Below are 10319 nucleotides of genomic sequence, written 5' to 3' on the forward strand. Positions count from 1 at the left end.
TATGAAAAGGGTTGAAAACCACCGAAGTAGGGCGTTCATTTACGGAAAAAAACACCAAAAGCAACAACCCAGTCTTTGAATATTGGCGCTTTTTCTTTCTTCCTCGGCTGTGACAACACAGACTCGACCTGCTTCCTCTTTCCTCTGCCCAAAACGCCTACTTCCTCCTTCTGTCTCTCAACTCTGTGACTCTCTCTTTTTTTAGCCCTAAAGGCGAGGCAACAACTACTGCCCAAACCAGTGTCAAAGAACTGTGTGTCTGTGTGTTTGTGTGTGTGTTATAGGACCCCAGAGTTGGAGAGCCGTTCGTTTGAAGCGGTACGCCCGCCCAGACAGCCCTATAGGGCTTCAGGATCAGGAAGCAGGTTGATCAGACTGTGACAGAACAGAAGTAACGGTCCTCTCTCCATTGTCAAGCTTCCAGGGTGAGTCCTTTCTCTTCTTCAAAAGCGTTTCACTTTCCCTCTCCCACTCCAGGCGGTGTTATAGCAGGACGCGACAGTACTCGGCCCACCGGCTGGGTGTGGCCCCCCTGCACGTGCGTCGGGGTGGGGGGCTCCGATCTCCCCCTTGCTTTCATTTGATCAACCCCTGTCTCTTGTGTTGCCCATGCTGGCTTAGTCAGAAATATAGACATTAAGGCTAAAAGGATAAGACAAAAAAGTCCTGGGCACTTGTTTCCATTGTGGTCCTATGTGTTGGCGTTTACTTTTTTTGATTAATCTAATAATTGAGAACCACATTTGCTGTCTTACTGAATGTCCATATACTGACTTTTTGAAATGGATTAGTTTTACTAACAGTTACACACCTACAGTAGCTACAGTACATGTTTGTCTTGCTGGTATACAATTTAACCAAAAACATCCACTACTTCAGCCTGCATGCATGCAGGCAGGCGAGCAGGCAGTGAGTCAGACAGACATTGGTGTTGATCAGTGGAGGAGAGCTTGGCAGCTCTAACATGCCTAGAAAATATGAAAGAATTTCAGTTTTTTCCAGCGAGTCATGACATGATGCCTCGTGGGCCTGAGGGGATGGAAACACATTGTCAGTGTATTTATGATTTTGAGAAGATAACACAAGAAAGCAAATGTTTACATGGTTGATGTCATTGAACTCCCCTTTCTGTTGTTGTGGGAGAAACAAATGGCTTTGCGAGTTATGTTGTCGGTTCCGACACGACGCCCCTTTAAGATTACTTGTGCACCTTTTAGACCTAATCTTGCTTCAGAGACAATTGCTCCCTGGGGCTGTATTTTCCTGTTCTTTCCGTTTTTCATTTGCCTACGCAGGCAGTCTCTGTCGGTGGGAAACCTCACATGTCCAAAAACTGATACTTTTCAGGATTCAAATTCAAAAACGTCAAATCTACAAGCTCAAGCTTTCGAGCTTGTGGCTCTGCTACTTTTGCTGCTTTTCTGTTACGCTGTGTTATGATCAAGTAGGGCGTTAATATACAAAAGAAAACACATAGTTAGAATATTGTTGTTGACGGGTAGAAACCTCCTATCTCCAAGATTTCAAATGTGTATGTTCTTTCACAAAGTAAAGCCCTGCTTCATCATACAAGGCCGTTGCACAAAAGTAGTGAAAACAGCAGATCTACAAGCACACATCGCCTCGCGGTGCGAGGCGTTGTGTGCTTGTAGATCGGTTGTTTTCACAACTTTAAATCCCTTTTTAAAATGATAAATGCAAAACCAACGGTTTTGGACATAAAAGGTTTTCACCCGACAACGACGATATGTAGATAAGAGGTTTTTTTCCTGACAGTAATGATTAGAAAGGTGTTGTGATTTAAACCAAACCCAGCTGCAGCCAGTACGCTGTTAGCCACATGCTTATTAGAGACCATGGCCATGTGCCTGGTTCAGCAGTACATCAAAACTCAATTACGCTGTGCACTTGTTCTCCCTGTGCAAGCAAGCAGCTTTTAGGCACGCACGCACGCACGCACGCACGCACGCACGCACGCACGCACGCACGCACGCACGCACGCACACACACACACACACACACACAACCACACACACACACACACACACGTGCGTGCACGTACACACACAGCATCAAGTGGATAGTTTGTACTGTACACAGGATGTTTTCTGTTTCAGAAAGGGACATTGGTTTATCTTGACTGTAAGTGTGTGTGTGTGTGTGTGTGTGTGTGTGTGTGTGTGTGTGTGTGTGTGTACAGTATGTTTGTGTGTGTGTGAGAGAGCATACTGCAGTGAGTTCAGTTGCCGCTGAGACGTTTCAACAGGATATCCTGGTTGTGGCGTCAGACACAGTAGCAGCCCATATCGGGGGCATGTTTTTTACGAAACAAAGAGCCGTGCTCTGATACTGCCATGCAGCCACACAGGGGTGTCACAAGGGGGGGAGTGGGACTGAGTTACTAAGGCCCAAGGTGGAGGGGCCTTCATTATTTTTTTATTTTAGCTATTGAAACATAGCAGATATACAAGCTCACCGGTGCCACGCTGCAAGCTTGTAGATCTGCTATTTTTGAAAAGTCGTGAAAATGTGTGCAAATCTTTGAATATTTGTATTTTTTAAGCGAACATTTGTAACTGAAATTTTGCTTCTGGGGGGGGGGGGGGGGGGGGGGGGGGGGGTCCCTGGATATTTTGAGAAGGGGGTCCGTGGCCAGATACATATCATTTTGGGGGTCCTTCACATGAAAAAGTTTAAGCACCACTGACATAGAAACATATATTTTTTTTCTTTTTTTCCCCCAAAAAACCTTAGAAGGATTTGAAATATTCAAAGACTTTTGAATATTTTTCAAAAATAGCAGATCTATTGGAAAAATATAGATATACAAGCTCACAGCGTGGCACAGAGTGCCGCGCTGCGAGCTTGTATATCTGTTATTTTTCCAATAGTTAAAGCACTGAATCCCACAGTGAATCCTTGCACTCAGGGCCCAGAATTTGGTGCGACACCCCTGCAGCCACACGCCTCCATGGCATGGTGAACACAGTTCACACAGCAGGAGGAGTTTTGACGTCGCCTCCAGGCTGACAGACAGTCACGTGAATCTTGTTCGCTTGAAGTAAAACAAAAAAAAAAAAAGACTCAGAGTGCTACTAAATGCTAGCAGCCAGGCAGCCCCCGTTCTGCCACCGTTCTACTCTTCCCCTTTTCTTCCGTTATTCTGTCATCTGTCACTGGTTTTGTCATCCTTTTGTCTGCATGGCAGCCGAGAGGATGTTCCTGTGAGCGGGAGGGAGAGTGACTGAGGGAGGGAGGGAGGGAGGGAGGGAGGGAGGGGTGGGGGTTGAACCAAGGCAGGAGGGAGGAGGGGGTTGGGGAGGGGGGGGTCTTCCTTTCATTAAAGGCCTGTCTGTTTTTTGTGTGTTCTACTGGGAAGCGTGCTGACATTTGGGTGAAAATTCTAAACAAACTGATGACACACAAATGAGAGAGACACAGAGAGAGACCGAAGGTAACCTTTCCTATATGGATGTATACTGTAACTAAGTCTGACAGAAAATGCTCAATTTGAATGGTTTCTTAACATAGTCTTCCCTCCAAGTTGCAATGTAACTCTGTTTACCATTTTCTTAATGTTTTGCTTTGGAAAACATAAACGTATGTTTTGAATTGAATTGAAAATGTACAGAGAGGAGAGATACAGACGGATGCACGCGTGTGTGTGTGTGTGTGTGTGTGTGTGTGTGTGTGTGTGTGTGTGTGTGTGTGTGTGTGTGTGTGTGTGTGTGTGTGTGTGTGTGTGTGTGTGTGTGTGTGTGTGTGTGCGTGTGCCTGTGCCTGTGCATGTATGAATATACAACCAAGTGCCTTGTGCACACAAAAGGATTGATTGCATGTTGTGCGTGTGCGGCATGCGTGCGCACGTGTGTGCGTCTGTATGTGTTTCTGACAGCAGCCCTCAAGGGTGTAACTATACACTACTGTACTATGTATTGTGTGTGTGCGTGTGCATGTGTGTTCGTGTGTGTGTGAGAGAGAAAGAAAGAGACAGTGTACATACATGGGTAAGACTTTGTGTAACCATACACTTGTCTATACTCTGTGTGTGTGTGTGTGTGTGTGTGTGTGTGTGTGTGTGTGTGTGTGTGTGTGTGTGTGTGTGTGTGTGTGTGTGTGTGTGTGTGTGTGTGTGTGTGTGTGTGTGTGTGTGTGTGTGTGTGTGTGTGTGTGTGTGTGTGTGTGAAGACATCAGGCTCAGAGCAGCAATAACTCTGGTTCCCTCTCGGCCCGTTGTGCTTCGGTGGCCTTTTGTCTCGGTGCTCAGATAAAGGATGGGGCTCTTTTGTAGTCTGTCACACACTCACACTCACACTCTCACACACACACACACACACACTGCAGGGCCCCCTTGGCGCGGCCGCTCCTTTGTAGAGGTGTCGAATGAAGAGCTAAAAAGTCTCTTTTTTTGGTAACTCACCCTACCCTGCCCTGCCCGGGGCAGCGTAGGGGCGTGACCCACGCCCCCACACACACATGCACTCACGCACGTGTTCTGTTCTTTCCCACAAGTGTGCACAGACGCACACTTCTAACCTAACCACAACCTGAATCTGTTTCTAGCTGTAAACACATCTCTACATTTTGGAGTGATTTGGTAGCTTCTTAATGATGTACGGTTCCAATAAGGCATCAGACTTCTCAAAATGACCAACAATAAATACATGCTGACCTTTCTCCCTTTCCGCTGAAAGCATGAAAGGCCTGATGACTTGGATCCAAAGTGAACAGGGATCCATCTGCGGTCCTAACCCCCTTCCAAAGGCAACCCAAAGCTAATTCAAGCCAGGGGGACAGTTGTCCGGATTTAAAATGAAGCTAACACGGAACCATAAGTTCCTATGATTGGCCGCTAGTTGCGCTGTTCTGGTACCAGAAGCAACATGTTCTCCATAGGATTCCTTTCATTTCCCCCGAACATTTACATTTGATTTTCTTACCTTAATAAACATGGTCATAAGTACTGTATGGTTCCTGTCGCTAGTTTAAAGCCTTGTTTCAATCACCATGATATGTGTTTTGTGAATATATGGTCCAATTTATGTTCTATTTGATGTTATAGTAGGGTATGCTGTAGGAGGGGCTTGTGATCATAGGCTTGTGATGATTCTTCTTTGTGTGCTTTATTTTCGGCAAGCTCAAGACAATGTCCCATGTATCCCTGCGGTTGCACGTGACCGTTGGCAGCCAATAGCATTCGAGATGGTACCATTTCTACCAATGAACGTTGATTTCTACAATGATGGCCGCACCCGTACAAGGGCCAAAAAAGCTTCATCTTCGCAGCATAGAAACCATTGGCTTCCCACCGTCCATATTTTTTACAGCCTATGATTGAAGCCTCAAGTCTTGGAACAAGTGAAATGGTTATGATGACAACAATGTCAGTATCTGAGGCAGAGTGATTCGAAGCTCAGGTACTGACGTTGTTGTCATAGCAGTTTCACTTGTTCACAGTAAGTAAGCCAGAGAGGCTTAACAACAATTATTCTTGTGGGGACCAAGCACGCCCGCTTCAAGGAACACACACACACACACACACACACACACACACACACACACACACACACACACACACACACACACACACACACACACACACACACACACCGGAGGCTATATTCGTTCAGTGGTAAAAAGAGGATCACGTTTCACTGTCTAGAAAGAGAGAGGCCTGTCAGAAAGTGATTGACGGTACAACCACAAAATCCTGAGACCTGTGTCGCAAGGGTCCACTTTTAACCCTCCCAGAGTTAAAATCCAGAGACCTGTTGAGCAAAGGTCCACTTTTAACACTCTCAGAGTTTTTGACACACAGGATTATGGCAGTGCAGTTTCACAGGTGCCCTGATGCCCTTTATTTTTTGAGCGGTGCCAGCTGCTCCACCATTTGACCCTGTGTGTAGCTATGTCTCTCCGTATGTACGGTGTATGTCTGTATGTATGAGGACGGCCTCAACAGCTGCAATACCACTGGGTGACCAAGTGGCGCTGTTGAGCAGCCTTGAAACTAATGGACAACACAAGAATTCTAGGCTTTAGTATACTGTATATATAGCTTAATGAAATGAACTACTCAAAAGCACCGCTCACTTCACACTTGGTGTGTTTTTCTTTTCTTTGTGGGCTGTGTAGAGAATAAATTAAATGTATTTTGTTGTGATATTCTTTTCTTTATTTGTTTGTTTTCTTATGTTTAGTATAGCCTACTGCTGCAAATATGTGTGAGTGGGTTGTGATTCAGATTGTAACTGACAGACAAATAAGGTGGGTTTTCAGCTGGGGACAAAAAAATACCCAAATGGCGCTCCCTCCTGCGTGTCCTTCCTGGGGATATTTAGTTTGTCGGGCTCTACAACCTTTTGTTGCTTTGAAATTCAGTAAGGTTGATTTCTGCTGGCTCAAACACACACACACACACACACACACACACACACACACACACACACACACACACACACACGCTGGTGGCTTAGAAGTGCTGCCTCATGTTCCCCTCGCAACATTAAAGCCCTGATTTATATGCTTAGTTGCGCGACGCCTGTCGGCGGTGTCACATGTAGCCGATCTACAAGCTCACGACCCATCGCATTTGCGACGCGTCAAGCTTTTAGATCAGGTTTGTCAAACTCATTTCGGAGTGCGGGTGCGACTTGGTGTGGGCCGCATCCAATTCACCGTTTGTCAGCCTTCTGATTGGTCCCTGAGACTCCCTGACTGGCCAACCAGAAAAAAACATTCACTTTTTGCTATCGGGGGTGGAGTTTGTGCAGTGGAGAATGTTGCTTCAGGCTTTCAACAACTGTCCGCTCTGCGCGACACGGCGTTCGTCCAGTACGGCCGCGGGTGGTGATAGCGATCTCGCTCATCATAATGAATAAGCTTCAACAAACTAGTTCACATGGACCTTATCAATGGTCTAAGAGTTATGATTGGGTACATATATTTTAAATGGGCAGAATTACGAAAAGCCAGCCTATTATGTGAGGAGAACTATAATCTGGCTCTCCTCTTCCTACCCAAGATGCAATGCGCTTTCTCTTTCTATTTCTATTCTCTCTCTGATCCAGAGGATTAAACTAATTTAAAACATATATTTTCGGGGGAAAACTACTGTTTTGCTATGTAATTACTGTACCTTTTTCTTCCCTTTTTATTAATATCACCTAGATGTTTTTCCTTTGGTACTTTATATAGCTGTAATGAGGCTATGAAAAAATAAAAAAAATCCCATTCACTGCCACTATAAAAACAATCTGCCCAGGGTCAAATGTCCCACCATAGTAACAGGGCAGAATGGGGCGGGATTTGCAAAAGCCGGAATTGTGGCTTTGTCTCAGTCACTGCTAAGTAAGTATTTTAATTATTGTATGAGTGGTGAAAAAAGATAAATTTTTTTGTAAAAGAAGCCCCAATAGTCCATTTGAAAATAAAATAATTAACTTGAAACTCATGTCCTGGGCCGCATCGGACCCCTCCATGGGCTGCAAACGGCCCGCGGGCCGCACGTTTGACAACCCTGTTTTAGATCATCTAGATGCGTGACACCAGCCACACAACCAAGTACATTGTGAATCAGGCATTAAGGTAACAGCGCGGGACGCAAGACCCCTCTCTCTCTCTCTCTCTCTCTCTCTCTCTCTCTCTCTCTCTCTCTCTCTCTCTCTCTCTCTCTCACACCGTTTTTCTTCATTTTGTGTGGAAGTCTTAGAAGTGGTTGCTGTCGGGCAGAAACCTCTTTTCTCCATATTTTTACTTCTTGTGTTCTTTCGTAAATTAACGTCCTACACTTGATCATACTACAGCGTCACACAAAAGCGTCAAAAGTAGCAGATCCGCAAGCTCGAAACAAGCTCGTTTGAGCTTGTAGATCTGCTACTTTTGCAATTTTTTGAATTTGCCAGTTTTTGACATAATGAGGTTTCCACCCGACAGAGACGATATTATCTTTCCCCTCTTCTCTCTGTCTCTGTCTTGTCTTTTTGACATTTTGTGGTGTCACCTTTTCTCTTCTTTTTTTGGATTTCTTACATATTATATTTCCTCTTCTCTCTCTCCGTCTGTCTGTCTGTCTCTACCTCTTTCTGTCTGTCTATCCGTCCGTCTTTCTGTCTCTGTCTTTCTATCTCCATCCTATCATCGTTGTCGGGTGGAAACCTCGTATCTCCAAGTTTCAAATTTGTATGTTCTTTCACAAAGTAAAGCCCTGCTTCATCGTACAAGGCCGTCGCACAAAAGTAGTGAAATCAGCCGATCTACAAGCACGTTGTGTGCTTGTAGATCGGCTGTTTTCAATAGTTTTCAATAGACTATGCAAAAATAACTGCCATTACCTCAAATAAGTGCGTTTAGACGATTTAGACGATTAATTGTGACAGCCCCAGTGGGTGGGTGACGTTTTACCAACACCAATACTTTCGAGTAAAAAAGAATTACTTTTTTCCACCACTGGTGTTAACAGGTTGGTGTGGAGCTGTGCAGTGTGACATCATTATCTGCATGTGTCATTGCAGCTGTGGCCCCAGCAACAGTAAAGTACATGACTGTAATTAAGTGAAGGACGGATGGTATAAATCTGTATCAAATGAACCTCCCGTTGGTTTGCCTCTTGGACTCCAGCCAGAGTTCTCTTTGTGTCCCATGCAGCTCATTTATACTCACAGAACAGAACAGTACTTTAACAAATGAACTTGTACTTACTGTACTGTACCTACCTCCTCTGCTCTGAGGTTATAGCAGTCTAGCAGTGTGCGCAAATTCTGCCCGAACCCGACCATACCCGAACCCGACCCGACATTTAGGGTAGGGTAGGGACTAAAATGTATGCCAACTAGTTGGGCCGGGTAGTAGTTTAATAGCCTGGCGGGGCCCGACGTCATCTGCGTTCACTCACTCATTCCTTCCACAGTATAACGTCTGGACTTCCGTTGATTGGCAGCGAGTATACCGATTATTCTCTGATCGGGGCCAATCAGTGACTGCTTCCGCACTATGCTTCCGCACAACAAACGTAGTCTTCCTGACAACAAGTGAAAAGATTTCCCTGATTGGTCCATGTGTAGACGGTGACGTAGATGCATGCTGCAGGCTGCAGCATTTTCAAAACAACAATGGCTGCCCTCGCGATGCAAAAAGTGTAACAGTTAACGCTCTAACCATAAAACAACCAATAAGTGCAGTTATTTCAGAGTTGGAATCAATTACAACAATTAAAAAGCAACACGGAGGATGCGCTAGTGGAGTTTATCGGCCGAAAAGACGTGTTTGTTTGCCGTTCTTCCGACTGGCTGAGAGATGGTGATTGGTTAGAGGAGTCTGTCTGTCAAGGCAAGTACTCCCGCCCACTTTTCAAGCTGCCAATAGGCCAAAGGCCAGACGTTATACTGTGGAAGGAATGAACACAGATAACGTCGGGCCCCGCCAGGCTAGTAGTTTAAGGCTTTAAGCCTTACGCTTAGAAATTGACGATTAAAAACAAGTGGCATTCAGAAAATCACCCCTTATAACATCAGTATCCTCAGAAATCTCAGAAGTATAGTAGCCTATTACAAACCTGTGATGTGTGACTGTGTCTGTCTCTCTGTGTGTGTGTGGTTTAAAGCCGTTTCTACTGTATCCATTCGGGGGGATCGGGGGTGGAATCCCCCCATCCATCCAGGCTGTATCACTCTTGTGTAACCATGTTATTGAGCGTGGATGCTGTCAACACGCGTCATGTCAGATAACACCTCATACGCATCACACCTCAACCTTGGTTCTACGTGCCTGTGTGTGTGTGTGTGTGTGTGTGTGTGTGTGTGTGTGTGTGTGTGTGTGTGTGTGTGTGTGTGTGTGTGTGTGTGTGTGTGTGTGTGTGTGTGTGTGTGTGTGTGTGTGTGTGTGTGTGTGTGTGCGCCCGTGCGTGCGTGCGTGTTCACATGTGCGTGCCACGGAATGTTAAACTACAGAGCGAAGATGTGCTCAGATCCATCTTTCATTCAGAACAACGAATCCTGTCCATCTGCTTGAAATCATTCCGACGGACAGTATGCCAGCCTTCCTTGCCCCCCCCCTCTCTCTCTCTCTCTCTCTCTCTCTCTCTCTCTCTTCACCTCCTCTTCCTCCGCTGTACATTCATCTCTCCCTCTATCTGTGTCTCTCATTCCTCATGCCCCCCCCACATCTGTCCATCAATCAACTCTTCTTCCCCTACAGTACAGTAGCTCGCCAACGTTTCTTGTGTCATAAAAAATGCAGGGGAGGGGAGGGGAGGGGGATGTGTCGTCCTCTGTCGAGTGGAAGCCTCATATCGTCGTTGTCGGGTGAAAACCTTGTATGTC

General features: G+C 45.6%; 1 protein-coding gene across 1 annotated transcript in view; it reads left to right on the plus strand.

The window, feature by feature from the left end:
* Positions 1-293: 293 nt before the first annotated feature.
* Positions 294-10319, plus strand: part of elmo1 (engulfment and cell motility 1 (ced-12 homolog, C. elegans)) — a 172940-nt gene continuing 162914 nt past the window's right edge. The window contains 1 exon segment of the mRNA XM_080734984.1: positions 294-425. The gene's annotated coding sequence lies outside the window, so the exon portion shown is untranslated.

This window comes from Nannobrachium achirus (genome assembly GCF_963921795.1).
Source record: "Nannobrachium achirus genome assembly, chromosome: 10".
NCBI lineage: Eukaryota > Metazoa > Chordata > Actinopteri > Myctophiformes > Myctophidae > Nannobrachium > Nannobrachium achirus.